The following is a 23,521-nucleotide window of genomic DNA, read 5'->3' as shown; positions in this document are numbered from 1 at the left end:
CCACTCCTAAGCATCTCTGAACTTCCATGACAATCTCCTAGACAATATATTTATTTAGATACTTCCCTGACACTTTTTAAATTTGCTGTCACTTGAAAACACTTTATTTGCTATCACTTGAAAAGATTTGTCTGGAAATAGCCAGATATTTACCACAATCAAATTGCTAGCTGTTCTGGTTATTTCAGAAATTTCATGTAATAGTTATAATTTTGTGGTGGGCTGACCTTGGCTGGACATCAGGTGTCCACCAAAGACATTCCTATCATTCCCACTCTTTAACTGGTCAGGGCAGAGAAAATACAGTGAAAGGCTCTTGGGTCAAGGTAAGGACAGGATCATCACTCACCAATTACTGTCATGGGCAAAACAATCTTGACTTGCAAGTCAATTTAATTTATAACCAATCAAATCAGAGTAGGACAATGAGAAACAACTTTCTCCCTGCTTCAGGATGGGGTCTCTCTCATGGGAGATTATCCTCCATGAACTTCTGCAACATGAGTCCTTCCCATGGGCTGCAATTCATGAACCCACTGCTCCAGCATGAGTCCCAACCACAGGGTAGAGTCCTTTAGGAACAGACTGCTCCACCAGAGGTCCCCTGTGGGGTCACATGTCCTGGCAGCAGACATGCTTCAGCCTGCGTTTCTCTCTCCATGGTCCACAGGTCCTGCCAAAGCATCCTCTAGCACAGGCTTCCCATAGGGTCACAGTCTCCCTTAGGCACCCACTTGCCTTGGCATGGGGGTCTCCAGGGGTTCCAAGTGGGTGTCTGCTTCACCTTGGATCTCTACATGCTACAGGGACGCAGCCTGGCTCGCCACAGTCTCCACCCACAGGCTGCCGGGAAATCTCTGCTCCAGCACCTGAAGCCTCTCCTGGCCCTCCTTCACTGACCTTGGCGACAGCAGACTGCTTCTCTCATATGCTCACTCCTGTCTGTCTGCAACTGTTCCCACACAGAAACATTTTTTTCCCTTCTTAAACCTGTTATCCCACCATTGCACGGGCTCAGCCTTGGCCAGCAGCATCTCCACCTTGGAGCCATCTGGCACTGGCTATATCAAGCATGAGGGGAACTTCTCACAAGCCACACCTGAGCTCTTCTTGCTACCAAAACCTTTCCATGTAAGCCTAATATATTATTGCATAAAACTTGAAGAAGATCTAAAAAGGAAAATTAGTGTTAGTATTTATGCTCCATTTTTAGATATCCTTGGCTACGAAGAGTCCGCTTCAGCCCCCTCTCCCCTGCCTCCTCTCTTCTCATCTCGGTAACATAATTCTTCAGCCTTAGATGTAAAACATCACAGTGAAATGTCTTTAGTTAATTATTACTAGTTGTATAAAAATACTTATTCATATAAATATTAGTCCTAAATTACTTCATTATCCATTTAAAGATACTACTTTTATAGACTTCTTGTTTCAATAAATTAAATAAATATAAAGCCATTTGCAGATGAATCAAGCTTTTTAATTCATCTATGTCTATATATAAACAGAGGCAGAGGGGAAGAGTTACTATCTGTTTGTTTTAGAAACAACCACACATGTAGCATTCCAAGGCTGTTCATAAAAATTCTTATGTGTGTGTGCAGTGTATGGAGCCACCTCTGAACCTTGCTGATGGGGTTTTGCGTACAACAGGCTTAAAAGAATCCTCCAAGGTATCACCTCATGGCAAGCAGCCATTTTCAGGTACAGTTCATGGGACATTCAATATGTTTGATGATGAAATGTTCCTACCATTCTAGCAAAAAAATATGGGCTGCACTGCTCTTCCCTAAATTTATCCAGTAGAGACTAAGGTTTCTCAGTAAAACCACAGACCAAGTCCACACTTGCTAAAAACAGAACATGACAGCAGTTGGCATCATACTATCATAACCTTCTTGCGATGACAAGTGTTAGGTTTTCCTTATATTTAACTCATTGTCATCTTTCATTACAGCCTCCTCTCAAAGGAGAAAAGATGATACACAAACACGCACGGAGAAAGCACAATTACCTCACACAACAGTCATTTCTCAGCTCTGCCAGGTATGAGCTACAGAAGTCAGGCTGCTAATTCCCTACTGCCTATTACTACAGTTTAACTGTATTTGGCTTTATTTAAATAAGAAAAAAAAAGGTTTTAGTTTTGTGGTTTTTTCTGTAATCTGAATTTATGGTGACAGTTTAGCTTTACATCAAATCCAAACTTGAGTTACAGTTTCAGTGGTCTTTATGCATACCACATTTCTCTCTTCAAAAAGCAGATAGAAAAGACAAAAGCTCTTGAGTGGGAGGAAGCAACAGAGAAAGGGAGGAATGCATCAGCTTGCCAAAAATGTGCCACAGCCTCTACAATACAATGTTAATAATTCTGCCTAATGCAATAAAGCTCAGCATTTCATATCCAGAGTCAATCCTTTTCCTATTACTGGACAAAAAATACACTATAGATTTTCTTTTTTTATGCTTTAAGAATGACTCATTTTGTTATTCCTTTAAATTGAAGGCTGCCAAATGAGGTTTCCAACAAGATTTTTTCAGAAACTGCTTTCACATGTATTGCACAGAATACTATTTTAAAGACTCCAGATTGCTTTTTATGGCGTTATTTCTGAAAGTTTTGACATAATTTTGCACCAAAAAAAAGTAGTGAAGTACAGTAGCTTTATCAACTTCTTCAGAAAAATGAGTATAAGACAATACTAAACTCCATCTTCCTGAGAGCTACTTGAGAGAAGTTCATCTAAACAACTTAGAATAGACTGATTTGAAGCATATCCTATGCACTATTTGGAGTGTATATAAACGAGTAAAGAGTTCCTGGTAAAGAGGAAAGGACAAGTTTTGACTTGTGCAATTCAGTCATAACCACACTGCAGAAATATTTGATTTCATATCCTGCTTTTTACATTGTAGGAACTTTTTACATTCAGAAAATAAAATACTTTTAGCAGGAACAGTCGACAATTCTAATGTTTGCTTCACATCTTGGAAGCTCTTGCAATGTCCATACTAGCTATTCAGCAAATAATGGCAGGGCTGCTAAACTCATTTGTAAGCCATGGTTTCTTACATTACTAATTTGGGAATTAATCAGATCATACAAAAATACAGTAATTAAATCTTTCTTTTCTCTCTATCTACATAGATACCTCCAGACCTCTGTAATACAATTATTTGTCAAATAAAGAATGAAGTGCAATCTCCCTATTTCTCTCATAAGTTCTGAGCTTCTGTCCCAAGAACGACCATATCCACAAATTAACCTCTAGTATCATGGTTTCAAGGAAATTAACTAAAGGCATATAAATCCCATAAAATTTGCATAATCTTAATTTCAATTGGGTTAAATGCTGACCTACCTATGTGATCAATTAATTGGATTAACAGGTAAACAGAAGTCCATATGGTAAAGAAGGAGATGCTTCTATTTTCTATTTGTGTCCAGCAGAGATTAGTATTATGCTTAATATTTCTTATATTGCACTTATGTCTGCAAAGAAGTATATTCAACAGCATAATCTGCCAGTATCAGAAACCAACAATTCAGAAGTAGCAATAAAGGACTAGTTATGGTGACAAAGTCCTTTCAACAGTAAAATTATTTCAATATGCATTATGACAAGTCAAACATAAGATCATGTACACACGAAAAAGAATATAGGCTAAACTAGAGACTAGCATGAATTCTAATTATGTTGGTAAGAAAGTGAGGACAAGGTGAGTATTTAATGCTGCAAGAGACAGAATAAATGACCATGCAACACATAGGCAGGGAAAGCCCATTGACAGGTCTCCCTCATCCCCAACTGGTACCTACAGCTCAGGTGCCCATGTTTTAAGAGAAACTCATCCCACTCTCACACGTACATGAAAACTGAGTTCTTATATTTTGCTTAACTGACTTCTGAAATAGAAAATAAAGCAACAACTAGGTCATAATCTGAATGACAAAGACTTCAAACTTCTTTTCATCTTTTGTTTTTTTCCTGCTAGATCAAGTACCCAGCATTTGATATTAGATGAACATTTGTAGCTTATTCTTAGACACTGGAGTAATTTGCCAAGGAGTATGAGGAGATCCAACATTTGAAGTTTAAAAAAAATGTACAGTGTGATATACAGAGTAAGCTATAGTTCAAATAAAACAGAGACTTGCTACTTAAGGTGAAATTGTATTGCACCTAATTTCCAACTATAAAATCATTTGACCTAGTAGAAGATTTACCATAGCCTACATTGGTGTAGTTCAGAATGGTGCACCAAAGGAAAAAACAAGCAAAATAAGAAAAGAGATTCTCAGTGTAAGCCTTGCCTAAATATCAAGAAGTTAAACATGGAGAGAGTGGATATCTGCATGCCAGAGACAAGACTGGTTGCATTTTACAGCTGACACCCTTCTCTCTCATAAAAAAGGGGAGCTGCTGGGGTGGTGAGCACATGGAGAGAGGCCGAGAGAGAGATACCAGTCCCTAATGCCTCTAAGCTCAATGAGCTCACCAGGTATGCTTTTATACAAGCTAATATGCATTATCTAAGAGAAGAACACTTTTTAAGTGCTTAGAGAAAATAAGAGTTAGACAAAAACTTCAAGTTCATTAATGACACCTACCCAAACACATTTGCACTGCTTACATAAGCCCATGTACTCAATAGGGTATCAGAGGCAACTCTGTACTTTACTATCTGGACAAGGAATTTCATAAATGCTAACACTTGGGGTGTATTTGGCACAAGAAAAGGCCAAAAGAAAAGGCTAGCTCAGTACCTGTACTCTAAGCTGAATAACCAACTACAAAAAAGGGGCTCACTTGGACAGTATTTTAACAGAATAGTATTCCAGATCCTACACTAATTTAAACAGAACTCTGCCTGTGACTCAAACCCTAGGCTAAGATACTCTTCACCAGAAGTCTAAGCATTTATCTTTGCTGCTGCTTTGGATTTTTGTCCCTCTTTTTTTTTTTTTTTTTTTTTTTTAGTTACTCAGAGTATACTTGGAACAGATCAATTTAGAGATGTGCTAAAACATAGTCCACACTACTGCGCTTTATAGAGCTATGGGAACAAAAGGTGTGTCCGGCTGATAAAGAAATATTATTAGAAATATTATTCTTTTAACTCTATTAGGATGAAGAAGAGCCACCACAAGATGAATTTGGGGTGGGTTTTCTTTTCCTCCAGAGACACGAAAAAAGTTACAGCAGCTAAAAAAGTTACAGCAGCTATATTGTCTAAAAGTGGACAAGTCTAAACTTGGGACCCAATTTTGTACAGCCCCAGTGTTTGCAGACTGAATCAATACACAGAGACAAACTCTCATTACCCAATATAAATACTGGGACCCACCCAAGTAGAGTAATCCCAAGACCACACCTCAAAGCCAGGCAGCCACAGAGCTACCTCACACCCTACCTCTTCCTCGTAGCCAGCCCGGGTGCAGCACCAGTCCCACACCAACTCCCCAGCACTGGAACCACTTTGGGAAGTGCTTCAAACTATGGCAGCCACTAATGGTTCAGCCTAGCAGGACTGAGCTAACAGTAACCTGTAATCGATCTTTTCAGAAAGTACAACTACAGCCTGCAAATTCAGCCTTTTACTCAATCTGCACCAACAACATCATTGATAGGACATAATTTTTTTTTTAAAGGCTTTTTTACAATTTTTCAGTGTTGACAAAATCTCTTCCACCTGGAACTTCATGGTCAAGTATAATTAAGGTATAGTAACACAACCCATTGAAATAAGGTAAACTGCAGTCTTGCCAATGAAAGCAATTGTTTCAGTACAGCTACATACACTTTTGGGAGTCAAATTGTAAATGGTAAATTAAGTCTGTCTTTGCTTTTCTAGTTTGTGACTTTATTAACACCAACAGCTTTCCCTAATACCATAGTTTTTCTTCTAGGCAGACTTCATGGACTGAGTTTAAAACACATTGCACTGATTACTAAACTGCATTTCACAATTCCCTTTGGATTTTGGCAACATTCTCCCCCAGTTATTAAAGCAAATCTTTCCAGCACTTGATCCATTATACTAAGAGTTTGAAAGAAATTGATGTCTGCCTTCATTCAAACAATTAAAGAAAGAAACAGACAAGATTTCTTTAATGCAAATGTAAGAGAACACTTGTATGTGACTGGAACTTAGTACTTTTAATTGTCAACAATTACTAGACCTTATCTTAGTCCTACTTCATTTGAATATACATTTTATAAAACACCCAATTTAACAAAGTGAAGGAAACATGAGAAATTCAGCCTTTTTTGTCCTGAAGTCTCTCAAATGTCCTCAAGTTTGAGAGCACAGCAGAAACAATTATGAATAAATGCAACCACTTTCCCCACCTTTCTTGTCCAGTGTGTCCTGGCTACCTGTACAGATTACTTTTCTGTGAAGGACAAACTGCTTTCACAACCAGTTACTCCAAAAGGAAAACCTACTTTCCAAGTCTGCATGTTTTAGACTCAAATTCTTCTGATAAATTTACTGTCTGCAGAATTTCTTTTTCCAAGAGGGCCAGATATAAGGATACTAAATACCAAACTGCTTCAGTAGCAGCACTTTAGCCAGTCTCCAGACATATATACTCATTTCACTACAAAGCTATTGTTTTTAAGTTCCATTTTGTGACTGAAAGCTATACTAAGAATAATACAGAAGACTAATACAAAGCTTCTCTAAAGATGAATACTTCATGTTTGTTGGGTAGCAGTTCTAAGACAATGACTTCTAAAATCATCTTACTCACCCAAAAAGCAAGCCCTTTCCTTAAAAGCTGACATTACCAGCCGCTAAAAAGCTAACTCTTGCTCAGTGCTTCTAACACTCTTTTTGGGTAGCATCAGCTTGCTTTCAGCTTCCTAAAGTCAGAATAGAAACACCAAATACCCTCTAGGAATGGTCAATAGGCCCTTGTGGTTCACACTGCCATCATCTCTGTAGAGTTGAGGCTCAGGGGACAAACTGGAAATGGCCATTTTTCCATCTCTACTGCTACCAACTGACCCAAGATTCTCTCTTAGCAACCAGGATGAAACTGCCTATAGAGGAAGGATTCCTACAGACAAGTCTTCACATTTTAAGTCCTTTTAGTTGAAAAATATTATCCATTTCAGTCATAGTTCCATCTTAGCCAGCATTTAATAATTAAGTTGTCTGCTTCAGTGGATATATCTTCACTCTCAGTAAAGCCAGTGACAGAGGATTTCTGTGTATTTAGCTGTTTTAACACAAATTCTAATTGTTTTATTAATAATGAACAGTACTGAACTTGTAAGCATTAAAAGCTTCAGTTGGCATAACTGAACTAATTGCAAAATGAAATTACAGACTTGTGACTTGTCATAACTGTGAGATCCCTCCCTCACTTTTGTATGCAGAATTGATTTTAAAAGAACCATAGATGTTGTGGCTCCAGAATCCATTAAAAAAAACACCCAAACAAACCAACAAGACACAGAAGCTTTGCAAATCACTTTTATTTAAACAGATAGTCCTCCCCATGTACTCAAAACCCCTAATTACTTAATTTCTTATATTTATTTTCTCTCCTTGAAGTATCTTTTGAACACACCCTTTTTGTCTTCAGAAACTACTGTATTTTTTAACCCCTGAAAATGAAGGGGGGGGGGGGGAGGAAAAGATCAAACTTAAAATAAGACCGTGGGAGGAAGAAAAGACTTGTTCTACACCTGCCTCACCCAGGATCTGCCTTGCTTTCGCTAACGCAGCGTGGGACCTGGGAGCCATGAGGCAGAACCTGCCCTGAACTGCAAGAGTTTTAAAGCATCCCATACCTTTGCTCATGGTCTGAGTAATTCCTAGGTGCAGACACCATTCTCTCTGTGCTAATAAAACAAGCCACCTCAATGGAAAATAACTGTGCACTGACTGCTCCAGGACTTGTGAAGGAAGCTCTTTCCTTGCACAATTCAGTCAGCCTGTAGGTCAGCAATCGCTCTGAAACCAGAACCTGATCTTGGAGCTACAGCAGCAACAGGCAGCAAAGCCCTCCTGAAAACACTCTCAGGATTTAGAAGAATGGTGCTGATCTAAAGGCACAAGAACTGGAAACCATACCCAGGGAAAAGCTGCTTCTTAAGTTCTGCCTGCTGTGAGCCTGCATGCCACATGCAGAAAGAAGCAGGAAATGTTTCATCTTCACAGTATGAAAATGTGCCTTTCTAGGCTAAGATCTGTTCCTTTTAAGTTTGCTACAAGTTTTAAGCTTTCCTACTTGAAGAATAATGGAAAACCAGGTTTGACAAGAAGAAAATTAATTTTATTCACGATCAAGTTTTATTAAATAAGTAGGAAATAAGTTTTATTAAATAAGTAGGAAAAAAACCTTTAAATATCAATTATAAAAAGGTGGGCTTCATCCAGACTAGTTCAGAATCAAACAAAAGCTGCTCTCCAAAAGCCTCACAAAAGTGTTTCCACTAATATGCATTCTCACTTTGAACTCTCAGCCTCTTTCCCACTTCAGTTTCTGTTCAACTCTTCACTTTAAAGCAAACCTGTTCATATTTGTAGTGAAGAGCTTCTTCTTAGGGAAGCTGCAGTGGAGCAGTTGCAAAGTCAGAACCTGAAATAATGGCTAGTCAGAATTAAACCACAAAACTGGCTAGACTGAAGGCAACTCACCGAAGACAATTCATTCTCACTATATAATTTAAGAAAATCAAATGAGTTACATAAGTAATCATTTCAGGAGGGAAGTTGTCAGCTAATAACTTGGATTATCAATCACCTTCATTACCCTAACATCTCCTTTGTATTAAATAGTACTCAAAGGCATCCACTCTTCATAGGTTTCCTCAGACTCAGACTTCTCTGCAGCTCTCTTCTTAAGCTGTATCTGTAGAACTCTCTCCACACCTACGCACAAGTCTCATACTTCATTTCACCTAGACCACTCAGACACTTGTCAGCAGCACACCAGTGCCCATGTACAAGCTATTTCACAGAGACGAAGGTAGTAAAAAAGAAAAAAAAAAAAGAAAAAAAAAAAAAACATATTCAGAAAACAATGCAAGAGTTGCTTGCCCAATTCAGAAGGAATTTTGATCTTAGCAGACCAAGAACAAAATACCTGACTCTGCTTTCTGACTCTGCTTTACTTAGCACAGATAAGCCTCTGATTTCAAAAATCTGAATGCCTGTCCATACAAAGAGATTTATTAATTACTAGAATAACTTGTCAAGGTTCTCCTGAAGAACAGAACACTCGCTTTTGAAGACACTGTAATACAATTAATCCCCCATTTCTTTAGACATAAAAATAAGAGTTGTCCAACACACACACACAGAGCTTATAGGATCAGCTTTAGAACATTAATGCACAAGAGACCTGACAACTCCATTTGGCAAAAAGAGTCATATCACAGCTGTGCCCCAGCAAGTAAGTTGTCAATTTAGTGTCATACACCAGAATGAAGGGGGTAGGGAGAAAAGTACACACTAATTTCTCACAACTGACCATTCCTACTACAATTTATGCACAACTAACATCCCATTAGTAAATTACAAATACTATCAAATTTAGAAGCTTTTAAAACGAAGAGTAGGAATAGATTACAATGTCTAAATGGCAAAAGCACACAGGCTTTATAACAGCACACAGTTCTGCATCCACAATAAAACTGAACTGACAAGTTATGTTGGGAAGTTTGGGGCAAAATTAATTTTAATAAAATCAAACCACACATAACCGCATTAAGATTTTTCTAGATCAGATGTCCACATCACAGAACTAAAAGTGGGAAGCAAAGCGTTTCAAAACTTGCTATTTTACTGCCTTTTTAAAGTCAGACCTGTGCACAGAAAAGTTCAATCACCATTCTTTAGAGAAACAGGAGAATTTAAACTAACAGAGTCAGAAAATTCCATAGAAATGGAAAGGGTAAAGCACTGAAGTATAGCTGAATAAACACAGCAGGCATCTTTATCACAAAAGCAGATCAAAGTGTACGTAACATTCAGTTTATTCTCCCAGCTTATATGGAACATGCAAGTTTACTTCAAAATAACTTTTAAAAACAGTCATTACTTCGCATTTAACATCATGGAGTATTACAGAAAGGTTGACTGGAGCAGACTGAAATTAAAACACTTCTTCCTACCCAAATAAAGTTTCCTGAGTCTATAATCATGCAGCATTTCATGGCTAGAACTTTAGCTCTTCCATAAATACAAGGTTTTACCTCCCTAATAACTGGTCAACATTGATGAATTTTCCAACTTCATTAACTCACTTTTACTTTAGGTTTCCTTTAGAAAGGCTATTTAGAGTCAATTTTTTTTTTCTAAAAACTCTTGGCAGACTTTGGAGACTAACATAATCAGCTACAATGTTCCCAGTCCAGATGTGGGTACCTGGTACTGCTACAGCTTTTTGCTAAGCAAGTAAGTTAATGTTTAAAGGTACTGACTTGGTGCTTCACTTACACAGAACACAGTAACGGAGTGACCATGTCACAGCTATCATCTGTAACACGTTAGATACAGTGAAAAGATGGTTCTACATCTTTAACAAGTGAAAGATAGAATTCTACAGATTGTACTCAACAGTTGAGGCAAGTGGCTGCACCTGCGCTCCCTGGTGCCTCAGGGTTTCTAGGGAAGAAGTACAATGCAGCCTTTCTGAAAGCAAGAGCTGATTAAATGAAGACATTCTGGAAACTAACATATAAATGCTTATTTCCATTAAAGCATCAGTCTCAAAAAATCAATGCTCAGAGCTCTTTGTGAGATGTGGCTCCTGAAATAAACAAGGTTTTATAGGTAGACTACATAGACAAAAGCTGCTTCTTCTTTCCCCTGAGAGGCAGAAAGAGCAGTCAGCAAGAGCGAGATGAAAACACACATTAAGCAACCACAAGTAATAACCTCCTTCCTCTCACAGCCTAAACTTTGCCATTGCTCATTGTTCTGTATAAGTGAAATTCTCTAATGGACCTGTTCTCATGCAAGCCCAGCACTTGTTCCCTCTAATCATGGCTGGGCAGTTCACTCCTACCCACATAACACCAACCTACTACCATTTGACCAAGCAGCCCTCATTTAAAGCAGAAACATACCAAGCGTGTTACATCCTCACACTAAAGAGGGGAGAAAAAAGTCCCCAAGTCATTCACCACTACTTCCACCACTATCACTTCCTTGAGAAGGGGCCCTCACAACTGGGTTAGAAGGCTATGCTTGCCCTTGGCCCAACTCTCTAGTCCAGTGCATCCTTTATTTCCTTTTTTTTGGAATAAGGAACAACCTTCAAAGTGATGCTATTAAACACTTTTCCCTCAAAAAAAAAAAGTTTAAACATTGTACTTTTTCCTTTTTTGTTTGCTACTTTGTGAACCTGCCTTCTCAAAACACACAAACAACTTCCTTTGCTCAAAAATCATCAGCATCCTACTTACAGATGGAAACTGAGCTAGGTTAAACTATCTGTAAACTTTTCTCTATTTTCTCTTCCCTGCACTGGAGAACATAAATTATGACTCACATTTCAAAGCAGTTTGCAGGAGTGCTCCCCCTAGTTCCCGTTCTTCCTTAGACAGCACTTGCTAGACCACTTGGAGACAATCCAGCTCACCACAGCAGCAGCAAATACCTTGTGCTGGTTTCATTGAATGATTATGGTTTATGAGAAAGTCAAATACAAAAGGCACAGCAGAAGTACACAATGGACAGTGAGAACAGTTCTTCCAGTGGCAGCAGTCAGGTTAAGAATTCATGAGATATCCTGGGTCATCCTTAGACATCCCCACTAGTGTCACTGCCAGGATCAAAACCACTTGTTAGTGAGCAGGACGGGCTTGGGAAACACATGTTTGAGCTAGCAGCTCATACCTTTGTCTGCTTCTCTGAATGTCATAACCCTGTTAGAGGCACATCTATCAGACATGTGTTAGAAGGAATAACCCAGTAACCACAGAAATGTTTTGAAATTCCAAAGAGGCATACAACTATAAATCCCAAGGGCTATAGGCTAGAAAGTAAGAGGGCTTGAGTCTAGACTGTGTATTTTCTACACTAAGCAGTAAATACCCTTTCATTTCAGTGAGATTCTTCCATTTCTAACTTTCCACCATGCACAGGAGAACATGATTCACTTGGAGTTTGGCATGGCAAGAACCTAAACATTAATATGGAAAAATTTAAATCCTCTGGATTTAACCACAAATAACCAATCACTGAATACATCTGTAGAACAAAATAAAAATTAAGCCAGATCTCCCAAGTCTGCATTTCTACTACTAGAACCTGCATCCTTTACCTTGAAGTTTCTATGGAAAGAGATTGCGGAGAACTGAAAAATAAAACAAAACAGCAGAGGATCCATGAACCACCTTCCTTCTCAATGAATCTGTGCTGCACCATGAACCATTTTAATTTGCAAAATTATCAATGAATTTGTAATTTCTTTCAACATCCTCTATTTCCTGTGTACCACAAGAATTCTATTTAGACCAAGCCCTTCACATTGGATTTACTTCACTGATTTCACAATCTGCTACTGCCCTGCCTCTTCCCCTTTCTGATGATCTGAATTTCTGATATTCAGATGTTCCATTAGTCTAAGAAGAAATGTTCTACTCCTTTCTTTAAGACCACTATATAGTGATCTAGGCTTACTATAGAGTAAAGGTGAATTTTAAGCATGTTAAACTACTCTAATCACCCTTCGGATGAAAGACAAGTGATATTTCTATACCCAAACAGATGAGTCATAAAACTCTCAAGTTGATGTGAAAAACCCCACTAATTTTGCTCTGGACAAGACTGAGAGTAATGAAATATGTTACAATCTAAATAGTAATCACCTAACACACTTTCCATGCATGTGAACTTAAATGACCTCAACTCCTATAGGAAATTATTACATATATAAAGTCAGAAATAATATGTATTAATGACAGTTCTCTTGGTTAAGTTCTTTACAAATGTTATTGGGACTAAAGGCCTGTGATGAGGACATGGGGACAAAATTTCCTATCTTCAGAAAAATAAAAACAACTTCTAAATTGCATGAAAGAATTAGGATTAAACCCAGGAACTTCTGTAACCCAGTTCCAAATTTAAAACAGCAGATAATGAAGTCCCCAAAGAAAACACAGAATTATGCTATGCCTAATTTAATACAGTAATGCAGCTCACTTTAACACCTACACATAAATGAGACTGGTCTCAACTCCATACCAGGATTACTAGGGGAACATTACCTGTTCAACAGCAGGTTGAAGCTAAATACAAACTCATTACTGACACCTAACACAACAGACAAACTGTGTTTGTTTTTAAAAGATGAAAACACTGAATGTGGTGCTTCTAGGAAAAAAAAAAACTAAAAAAAATCCCCAAGACCATCCTTGCTACATCCCTAAACTAATCACTGTCTTTAATAACAATGAGGTGCCTGAAAGCAGCAAGAGCTAAGAATTACCAGGATTCCACATCTTCATTGCTTAGATCTCAAGGGCTACTAAATCCTGAGTACGAAGGCTGTTCACAGTTCCATGTAAACAGCTGTGCAGAGAAGCAATTCCCAGTGTACTTCACACCAGTACCATCCCCAACTTTATGTAATGAGATTATCCCAAAAATCAGGCCTACAGCTTTAAGCCAGTATTGTTTAGTGCCCTAACAGTCATACATGCATGCACCACAAGGAAAATCAGGGAAAAGCACAGGGTAAAATCACAATTTTTGGCCATGAGCTGCAGGCATTATCTATGCCCTGAAGTGTACCTGAAATCACATCCTAGATGGAAGATGGAATTAAATCTAATGTAAATTTCAAAATTTGACATTTTACACCTACCAAAGAACAGCAGTCCTCAAGCTTTGAGGACGATATCATGCAAGACTGACAGATGCCAGTCCCTTTCCACTGAAGAAACTGGGACAACTCACAGCAGATTGATCTGGTATCTGGTACAGAACTAGAGCGGATGCAGTGTCATCTCTCACAGATGAGTCAACACATCATTAGCTATTTCATGATAGCAGCTATTTCAGCTGCAACTGATCCGTTTTTATAGATGTGATGTGTCTCACAGCAAAGATGCACATTAGAAAGCTAAAAGATTCTTTCTAAAAGAGGACAAGAAGCTCATGCAGCATTTACCTAGACTAAACACTGAAACAGTGAGCTGAACAATAAGCAATCATTTCCAGTGTAAAAGCCACATAAGATTGAAGCAAGCATGTTTGTTTATTTCTAAACGTAACTGGAGCCAGAGACAATGTGTGAAGGGGAACAAAAAAACAGTCCACTGTAAGAGAAATTTTCCCCATTCTTTGTAGAAAATCTGAAGGAAGGGAGATTTTGGGACTACTCTTCTTTTCCCTAAGGTAACATTAGCAAGATAAACTGTGTCTTCTCGATCACCACATTAATAATTTTAGCATTTGCCTACTCTCTGCCCACACCAGTCAGTTCCATTTCTCACTTGATCTAACGCCATGAAAAACAAAGACATGCATTTAGTTACCCCTCCTTACTTGTGCTCAGATGGCTGCACAGCCTTTACTTGCAGAAACCCCAACTTCTAGGGTCATTATGGAAGGGGACAGAACTCATTCGGGCTGCTAGACCTGACGCACTATGCGAGGAGCCAGAGTCAAGGCAGTGAGTAGGACACAGTTGGTTTAAACAAAATCTTGGTATCTGCTAGAAGCAGACAACAAAACAGTGTGACAGTACCTGGAGATGTCCTGTCACTCATGGAGCTGAGATGTGCTCCCATCTCTGTAACAAGACTATCAGCAGTTTACAGCTCACCTAACTGCACCTACAGAAGCTCCTCTACTGAAAAAGGCAGAGCCATCACTACTTGTGCCACAGAAATCACTGATCCATCTAGAAGAAACTCCAGGGAAGACCTCCTGAATGCATAATCTTCATCTCAGGTGGGATCTTTGGAGGGTGAGGGAGGCAGATAGGCAGGACCATTCCAAAAATGTACTACATCATGGTTACATTAGCTGTATGCACCGGATCCATGTCACTTCCTTTTAGCAACAGCACACCCCCTCTGTTTGTCCTCCCCGACCCAAAGCTCCAGGGTGCTTGCAGAAGTGAAAACAGGGGCTGATCCTGCTGAAAACAAACCTGGAAAAAGAAAATAGTTTATTCAATTCAAGAAAGGAATATACAATCAAACAGCCCTGGGGTGTTGAACTGCAATTCAGAAGTGCAAGAAGTTTAGCTGTCATCAGGCACAACTGGAGATAAGTCATGATCCAGCATCTCAGAAAATTCCAGGACACATCACACTCCAAAAAAGTTTCTTACCTCTGAATACATAATTCATTTTTAAATTTTTTTTTGCCTGAAATGCAAGAGAGCAAAGAGAGCAATACACTACCAAATCAACCACATTCTTGCAAGTGAGAGAAAATATGCAAACGGAGAAGGCAAGCCATTTTGTGGAAAACGTTTTTTTTTCCTCAACCAAGTTATGATACTCATTCATAGCAAAATACTGCAGTATATTATTAAGAAATTAAAACAGAAAAATGAGCAATAAGGAAATCAAGACAGAATCAGAAAGATTTTCATCCTGGATTTCCTCAAAAAATATTATTATATTTTCATTCTTTATCTTCACTAAGACTTCCAAATCAAGAATAAAATTTCTGCAGTTCACATGACCTCACTATTTTGGTGTATCTGTATTCCTACCTCAGCACTGCCTGCCTCAGAAGAAAGGAAGGACTATGTCTACAGTACTAGAATAATAATTTAACAGTACTTAAATTAGTATATGGTAGAGCTGATTTTTTTTCTCTGCTTGAATGACAAATATTCTTTACACTGTGTGATTTTCAGAATTGGGTCCTCATCCTTAAGTGAACAAATACTGTAGGCAGAGAAATCACGTCGCCTTTTCTAGTAACAGTTGTGTTCCTGGCTTGTGCAAGGACAAGATGCTGAACACTGTGGATAAGACTGATTACTTTGAGAACAAACTCTAACAGACAAAATAAATGATGCTCAAAACAAGAGTTAACTGTGCAGAGAATAACTTATTGCAACTGAAAATAAAATTTAAGTATGGGACTGTATCTAAAATGTGAGATAATGGACATGAATCTATATTATGTCATATACATCAATAAAAGTCATGTCTGAGATACAAATTCTGTACTTCTAAGAACAAGGAAAACTTTTAGATAGTACTAAGCACATACCTCCTTAAAGGGGTGTGCCCTACCCCACCTGACAGTAAAGAAGTAGTCATGTATTTTGGCTGTTAGAGTGTGGGCCAAGCAAATTTTACAATGATACACAATCCACATTAATATTAGCATGATGCACCTATCCATAGCACATGCAGTGAGTTTGACAAAGCACTCAGTGACTGTCTTCTACTTGCCAGCTGCACACAGCAAATCCAAACCATAGCTCAGATTTTCTACATAAATTCAGCTACAAAAAGGTTGTTAAAAACACAACTATTTTACAGACACTTTCAGAAAATATCCTATCAAAAAGATACAGGCCAACTGAATTGTAGTCCTTCACTCCCTTGCACGAGGGTGGCTCTCTGCTGCCAAGCTAAGAAAACACACAGGAACAGCCAGCTGCTCAAAGATGGCACAGTTGAGAGGCACTTTAAACCAGCAAATGGCCTCTGACAAATTCATGTCAAATAGAGGAAGCAATCCTCATGTGCAAATAAATATACATACAAATGTCATGACACTCTTTCAAAGCTACCCTGTGCAAATCCAGTTAAAGAAAGAGCACATCACACAAAAGATGCTTCTCACATAGACACTGAAACCAACACAGAAATACCAAACTTTACAGACACAAGCAAAACTGGACATCAATATTAAGCTCTGACAATGTTCAAGGTCCATTAATATAAGAGCACACAAATAATCATAACTATTAACTAGCTTACTAATCATTCAACTGGGAGGGCTGGGGGTAAGGAAAGAAACCCCAAAAAAGCCACTCTATCAGCAGGTATGTGCTAAAATACAAAAAGCAAAACCAACATCACAGTCACTGAATCCTATAAACTTTGGTTTATGTAAGACTTTAAACTAGACAATCTAATTCTCATACTCAGATTTTCAGACTGGGTTAGGGAATTTGATGCACAGGTGATGTACATTTCAACCTGAAATGCGATGACTCAACATAAATACAGACTCTGCACTGATCAGAACTACAAGGAAGAAACTGCACAGGAACCCCAGCCCAACCCAAAGCACTAAACCTTGAGTAGTACCACACTAATGATGGATAAATTCTTTCTCAGACTTTTTAGACCAGATTAAGCCTCACAGGCTTTTTGAAAACAGTGTCACATCTCATTCTTTTAAATCAAAAACAGTCAGCAGAAATACCATGTTAAGCAGACTCTGACAATAAAATAGCCAGCCTTAAAAAAAGTATATGCTAAAGGCATAGAAGTAAAGCACATGAAAAGGTTGGAAAATTCATGTGATCCACTGCTGAGACATTGAGGAACCCTCAAAGCATGACAGCTACAGCCACCTGTACAAATGAAATTAATAACAACTTCTTTTGTAACAAAAAGTACGCACTGTTTTTTTCTCCCCACAGAATTTAGATTATTAATTTGAGTAAGAACCAAATATTAGAGAAAAAAATTTTAAAAACAGCAATTAAGTTTCATGAGACTATGGTATTCAGCTCCTTGTTTCATGTGAACTGGTCTAGTGCTACTGAGTTCCACAAAAAACCACCCAAGAACAAAACTAGAAGTTTGCTGTTTGACACATTTGGAAGGCAGGAACATGCTTTTTCCTTATACTGTGGGAAAATATAAATCCAACACTTTTATCATTAGTTACTAAACAAAATCTAGACCCAGCCTATATTAATTGTGAACCAAGTTTCTATTTGTGTCATTCCTCCATATGGGGAACAAATTCCTTCACATGTCTCCACAGATTTTTACTACAGGAGTCGATGAATTAATGCCTTTGAAAAAAAGACTATCCTCACTCAAAATCTTAAGGCAACACACAAAGATATCAGCTAACTAAAGATCCAAGCATTTATGAACCACTCTGCACTACAAGGCGAGGACAGTTTGGCTCTTATATGCTCAGTGGTGCCCATCAGCAAACTCCACAGCACTGGAAATGCCAAGGTATCTCTAGTCCTGGTGGACTACAGAAACAAGGTTCTTTAACAGTCTAAAATCAGTCCACCGCTGAGAGTGGAGCCTCAACAGAGGCTTGAATCACATTAATGAAGTTGAAACAACATAACAAAAAAGGAAAGAGAGATCATTGATGTTTGGAGTTTTTGCCCCAGAAAAATAAACTGATAAAGAGTGGTCACATCCAAACTTAGAAGAGCTAGCACGCAGTAAGAGTGGTTCTGGCCAAGTACATGTTTCTCTTAGTCTCAGTAACACTTGCAGCTCTTAGATCAGTGAACAAGCCCAGGCCAATGACCAAGTACACACCTACAGAAAGCAGTTCTGAAGAGTAAACTCTCTGTAGGTATACCTACAGTACTGCTTATAATCCAGTTCACCAGGAAGTTCCAGTTTGTTGTTTCCCAGAAAAGGAAAGGTAATCAGAAGAAGATTCCAAACTGTTTGGTCCAAGTCTTAATACACTGTACTTTTCCATGGTTTCACTTAGAAGGGTGAACCAAAGCCAGAACAGCTTTGGTTCTGGCTTCAGTATCAAAGCCCACCAGCAAAATCTCAAAAATCCTACAGACTCAGTACTCAAAGAAGCCAAGAGCTTGTTTCACATCCCCAGACTCTGAAATTAATGGTTTTATATTTTCCTCAAGAGCAGCTTTACATCTTGTCATACGTATTCCTTTTAAGCAATTTCTCACACACAAATAAATTTGTCCTGACACACTTTCAGTCACACCTCTGCGGAAACAGAAGTTACCGTACAGAAACATCTTTAAGCCATCACATCTGGTAATTACTACTACAGAACACCAGGATTCCACAAAGAATTACTATGTAAGACAAACGCCAAACAAAGCAATTCACGTTTTCAGAGCTATCTTCTAACCACACGCTTCAAAGGGGTCTGGATGAACATCTAACTGCAGCTACATATGACATGATGCCATTTATACAGCCAAACTGATATCTGTCAGTTGCAAGGCTTGCTCAATAAAAATGAAGGAAAATAAACAAGAAAAAAAAAGCAAAACAAAACCCACAAAACAACAACAAAAACCACATCCTGCACAGCAGAACAGAAGAGTCTTCCTGATCTTGCTTATTATTAAAATTTTGTTCTTTCTGATGCAACATCTGTTTTAACTATACACCATAAAGAACATAAGTCCAAAATGAGCATTTGATGGATCCCACCCTTAGGATGAGCACAAATCCCCTTCCAGACACAGCTGCGTCAGTCTGAGGTTGCTGTGCTGAGCACATCCCTAGTTCCGCATCCTCTGCTCATTACTATTGCCACCCACATCAACATGCCAGCTGAAAGAAATGGAACAACACTCTCCAATTTACTGTGATTTTTACCTGCCAAGCCAGCTTGAAACAGTTTGCTATAGGTCTTTGTTAACCCAGGTCATGCTGATGGAAATGTATGGTTCCAGAAAAGCTCAAAGAAATTTCAATCAGAGCTACCAATCTCCAACCCCACTTCAATGTAAGTCCCATTTCCACCCCATGACCTGGATGATCAGCCTGTTCAGATACATGATCCAGCCAAAATTCAACAAAACAAAAAAAAAGCAATTAACTACCTGATTAACTCCCTGACTTCATTTAACTCACAGCTACAAAGGCCTCCTTGCCAGCAGCTGAAGATGCACAGTCAAGAAGGAGACACGACCACCAGAGCTTCATTAAGCTGCCAAGTCTATTGACAAGGCAGAACTATCAGGTAAAACTAAAATTGAGCTGCTTCAGCAAAGAGTGGGCACAGCCTCCTCTCCTCCTATGCAAGCAATAACATTTGTATAGCTACGAAGTCAGTTCAGAGAGTTGATCCAACTGCAGCTTAACATTTTTCTGTACGGCCATTTTCAGCTGGATCAGCAAAGGAAGACTAACAGAGGAAAACAGATCCTTTTGGTGAAAGCATCGGCAGAAAAATCAAAGCTGCTCTAGTGGTAATTCAATAATATGACTGTAGAGGACATGTTAAGTCTTAGCTTGATTGAATTTATGCTTGGTATTCTGCAGGAAAAGAAAGGCAATATGCTTCAATTTCACTTATTAATATTTTGAGATCAATTGAGACAAGAAGAAATCTGTAATTTTAATATATGTTCACTGATCAAAGCAAACTCCAAAAACAATACTAAGAACAAGACTTCACATTAATTTAAACCAAGCTTGCTTGATAAGCTGGCAAAGCAAGTAAAAATATAAGTAAACTTTGACCCCTCCCCCAAAGAAAATAATAAAATCAGCAGTGTCAGACAAGTAGATGAACACAATAAGTAGGATACAACTCCAAACTCATCAATTAGACCAGCTTAGGCTGCCAATCTCTTACTTGACAGTTTCTGTAAAACATCTTTTCTAGAGTACAAAAGATTAAATTTCTACAGCATTAGAGCAATTTTTTTTCTCCAATGCTATGTAGTTCCATCAATAGTATAGTGGAATAAAACCAACTATAGGCAGAATTCAAGACATATTTCACAGTGCTGTAATAGGCTCTCACAAACACACAATAAAAAATCTACTATAAAATGTTTTTTCCAGTAGCTTCTATTCCTGGGGAAGGAAGCGATTTTTGCAAAGACTTTCACTACCATTTCAGAAAGTTTTTATCCCATCACATCCATTATGGTAGGAAAGAAAATTACTTACAGACCGTTCCAACACCAAGCAGCTCTATCAAACTACAAAATGTGAGACTTAGAAGTCTGGCAAGTTTTAAGAGCCCAGTGTGGCTTGTTGGTTTAGGTTTTTTTCTTCCCAAATGCATAATGCTGTCAAACTACTAACAAAAAATCAGAAGATTTCACAACAGTACGTGAGAAGATAAACAAACTTGTCTACTCTGTCTAGTTTACATGCGCCTTCAGATTCCACACATTTAAGCTAAATAATACATGCAGGAAAGTAATTCCCTGGATGAAAAATAGATTTTCTGCTAGTAGGGATTTAAATGGTTCATTTGAATTGCATTTCACATGTATACTTTAGGAAAAAAAATCTTTTATGTGTTAGGTTTAGAGTCCTGTAAATCTGAATTTTCACCGAGGCTTAAAACCAACACTCTATGCAATTAGAGATTAAAAAGTGTTTACTGTAGGATAACTCAGGGTACCAAGAATCACAGGCAAGGCTGAACACATCTGAAATTCATTGTTCTGGACTTCGCTCACATTCTTATTTCTTCTGTAAGACTTTTGCTAAGAGAAAAAAAACAGCACTTCCACAGACAATTGCCAAGAGATGAAGAAATGGAAAACACTCACCGATGAACAGAAAAACAATCTCTTTCTCTATGGTAACTATTAACTTCTGCATAATCATACAGACCATTTTAGCAGTAACCATAGATCAATAAGTCAAATAGAACTGAGTCAGAAATCCATTTAAATATTTACATTTTTTGTTACAAGTCATACCTAGAGTATTACTGTAGCCAAAGAGAATGACTGTGCCTTCCATTTTATTCGCTCTCCTCATTCAGGAGCCTATCTCGAGATGCAGAATGATCAAAAATACAAAACGAGAGGAAAACAAAATCCCTTAAATGGTAGAAATATACATTGCTAACAGCTATAAGCTTCTCCTACTCCGGACAGCCGAATTACGAAATACACAACAACACAGAAAACACCGCAGCACACAGAAAAGCTCCCTTATCATTTCATAAACCATTAATGAGCAGGTTATATAAATCTACTGGACCGAAGGAGTTATAGATCAGAGCTGCTGCAAGACATTAACTCTACCGTGAGGGATACATAATTTCATTCTTGAAGACTGTTCATCTCCATGAACGCAATAAAAGGACTTAAAGGCACTCCGAACGGGAGCTGCATTTCAACCCTCCGTGCCCGACGGAGCACGGAGCGGGACGATGCTGCCCGGGCCCACCGCAGCCCCCGCCCCGCACGCTGTTGCTCATCCATCCCTCCTGCGCCCGCAGGACGGGCCGAACCCGGCCGGCTGTTCCTTTGTGCAGCCTGGCGAGCTGCCGCACACGCACTGAGGCACCGGCCAAGCCACGAACCGGGTGAAAAGAGACGAGCCCCGCTGCTCACGAGGGCCCTTTCCCCTACAACTCTCGCTGCCAGACTGGGTCGTCAGCACCATCGCCCAAAAGCCTCGTCCCGACGCCTCCCGAACTTCACAGCGCCCCAGCCCCAGCTGAGACGGGGCAGCGGTTCCGGGGAAGCCCCGACTTCCCGGAGCCCCCACTCGCTCCCACGGCCACGCAGGGGCGGCAAGCGATACAAAGCGCCCGGGAGCGGCCGCGGCGGAGGGACCCTCTGACGGAAACCTGGCTGGGATTCAAGGCCTAGGAGAGACCGCAGGCACGGGAGGCAGCCCCGGGAGAATCCCATGAAGCGGCGCCGCCCCGGGGGTCGCTTCCTCGGGCCAGCGGCTCGGTGCTCCCCGTAGGGCCCTTCGGTGCCGCGGCCGCCCCCCGCAGGCTCCACCTGCACCGGGTCCCCGCTCCACCGCACCGCGGGGATCGCGCCCCACCCCACCGCCCCCCGCCGGGGAGGGGACCGGAGGGTGCTCCCACGTCTCCCCCCGCCTCCGCACGCACTTTCCTGGAGTACCCCTGCCCCCCCTTCATCCCCTCCAGCCCCTCAAGCTTCCCCCGCCTCCGGCGCTCCCCCCGCCGCCGGACCCACTCGCGCCCCGCAGGGTTTGGCACGGCCCCGTCGCGCCCGCCCGCGGCTCCGGCCACCGGCCGCCGCGGCGAAGGCCCTTCCCCGCATCGCGGCCCGGCCGTGCTCACCTGCTACCCGCAGCCACCTCCCTCCGGCGCCTCCTCCGCCGCCCGTCGCCACCGAGCAGCGCCGCCGCCGCCGCCGCTCCGCCCCCGCCCCCCGGCCGCCGCTCCCGCCCCCGTCGCCAGCCACGCCTACCCCGGCGGTCCATTGGCCACGCGCCCCGAAGTTCTGCCTCTGGATTGGTGGGAGGAGCCGCCTGTCAAAGTTTAGGCCACGCCCATCCCCGCCCCACAGGTCCCGGGTGGTTTATTCACTCCGGGGCTTTGGCGCCCCCAATCTCTCACTGTCGGTTCCGATTGGCTGACGCGGTGGGGACAACGTGCCAGGATTGGCTGCCCGAGGTGCCACTGCGGCGCTGCGCCCGCCCCCCCCGGGGCTCGGCTGCGCGGCTCGGCGGGAAGGCGGCGGTGGCTGCCCGGCCGGAGTCGGCACCGGGGATCCCCCGCACCTCGGGGACCCGCTGATGCGCCAAGGCGCGATGCGCCTTCCACCGCCCGTCTGCGGTTCGGTTCAGCTGTGGTTCTCGTCTCCTCACGGCTGCGGTGGTGGCACCAGGAGGAGGGTTCCCGCAGCCCCATTGCC

At 40.6% G+C, this 23,521-nt stretch overlaps 1 protein-coding gene across 9 annotated transcripts in view; it reads right to left on the bottom strand.

Annotated features, from left to right (window-relative positions):
• The window catches only part of NUMB (NUMB endocytic adaptor protein), a 92,747-nt gene extending 69,711 nt beyond the window's left edge, over positions 1-23,036 (bottom strand). For all 9 annotated transcript variants that reach the window (XM_059474765.1, XM_059474771.1, XM_059474766.1 and 6 more), the window contains exon 1: positions 22,945-23,036. The gene's annotated coding sequence lies outside the window, so the exon portion shown is untranslated. The remainder of the gene's footprint in view (positions 1-22,944) is intronic.
• Between the last annotated feature and the right edge of the window lie 485 nt (positions 23,037-23,521).

Source organism: Ammospiza nelsoni, chromosome 6, assembly GCF_027579445.1.
Source record: "Ammospiza nelsoni isolate bAmmNel1 chromosome 6, bAmmNel1.pri, whole genome shotgun sequence".
NCBI lineage: Eukaryota > Metazoa > Chordata > Aves > Passeriformes > Passerellidae > Ammospiza > Ammospiza nelsoni.
Note: the sequence above shows the minus strand (reverse complement) of the source record. Positions and strands in the feature narration are given on the sequence as shown.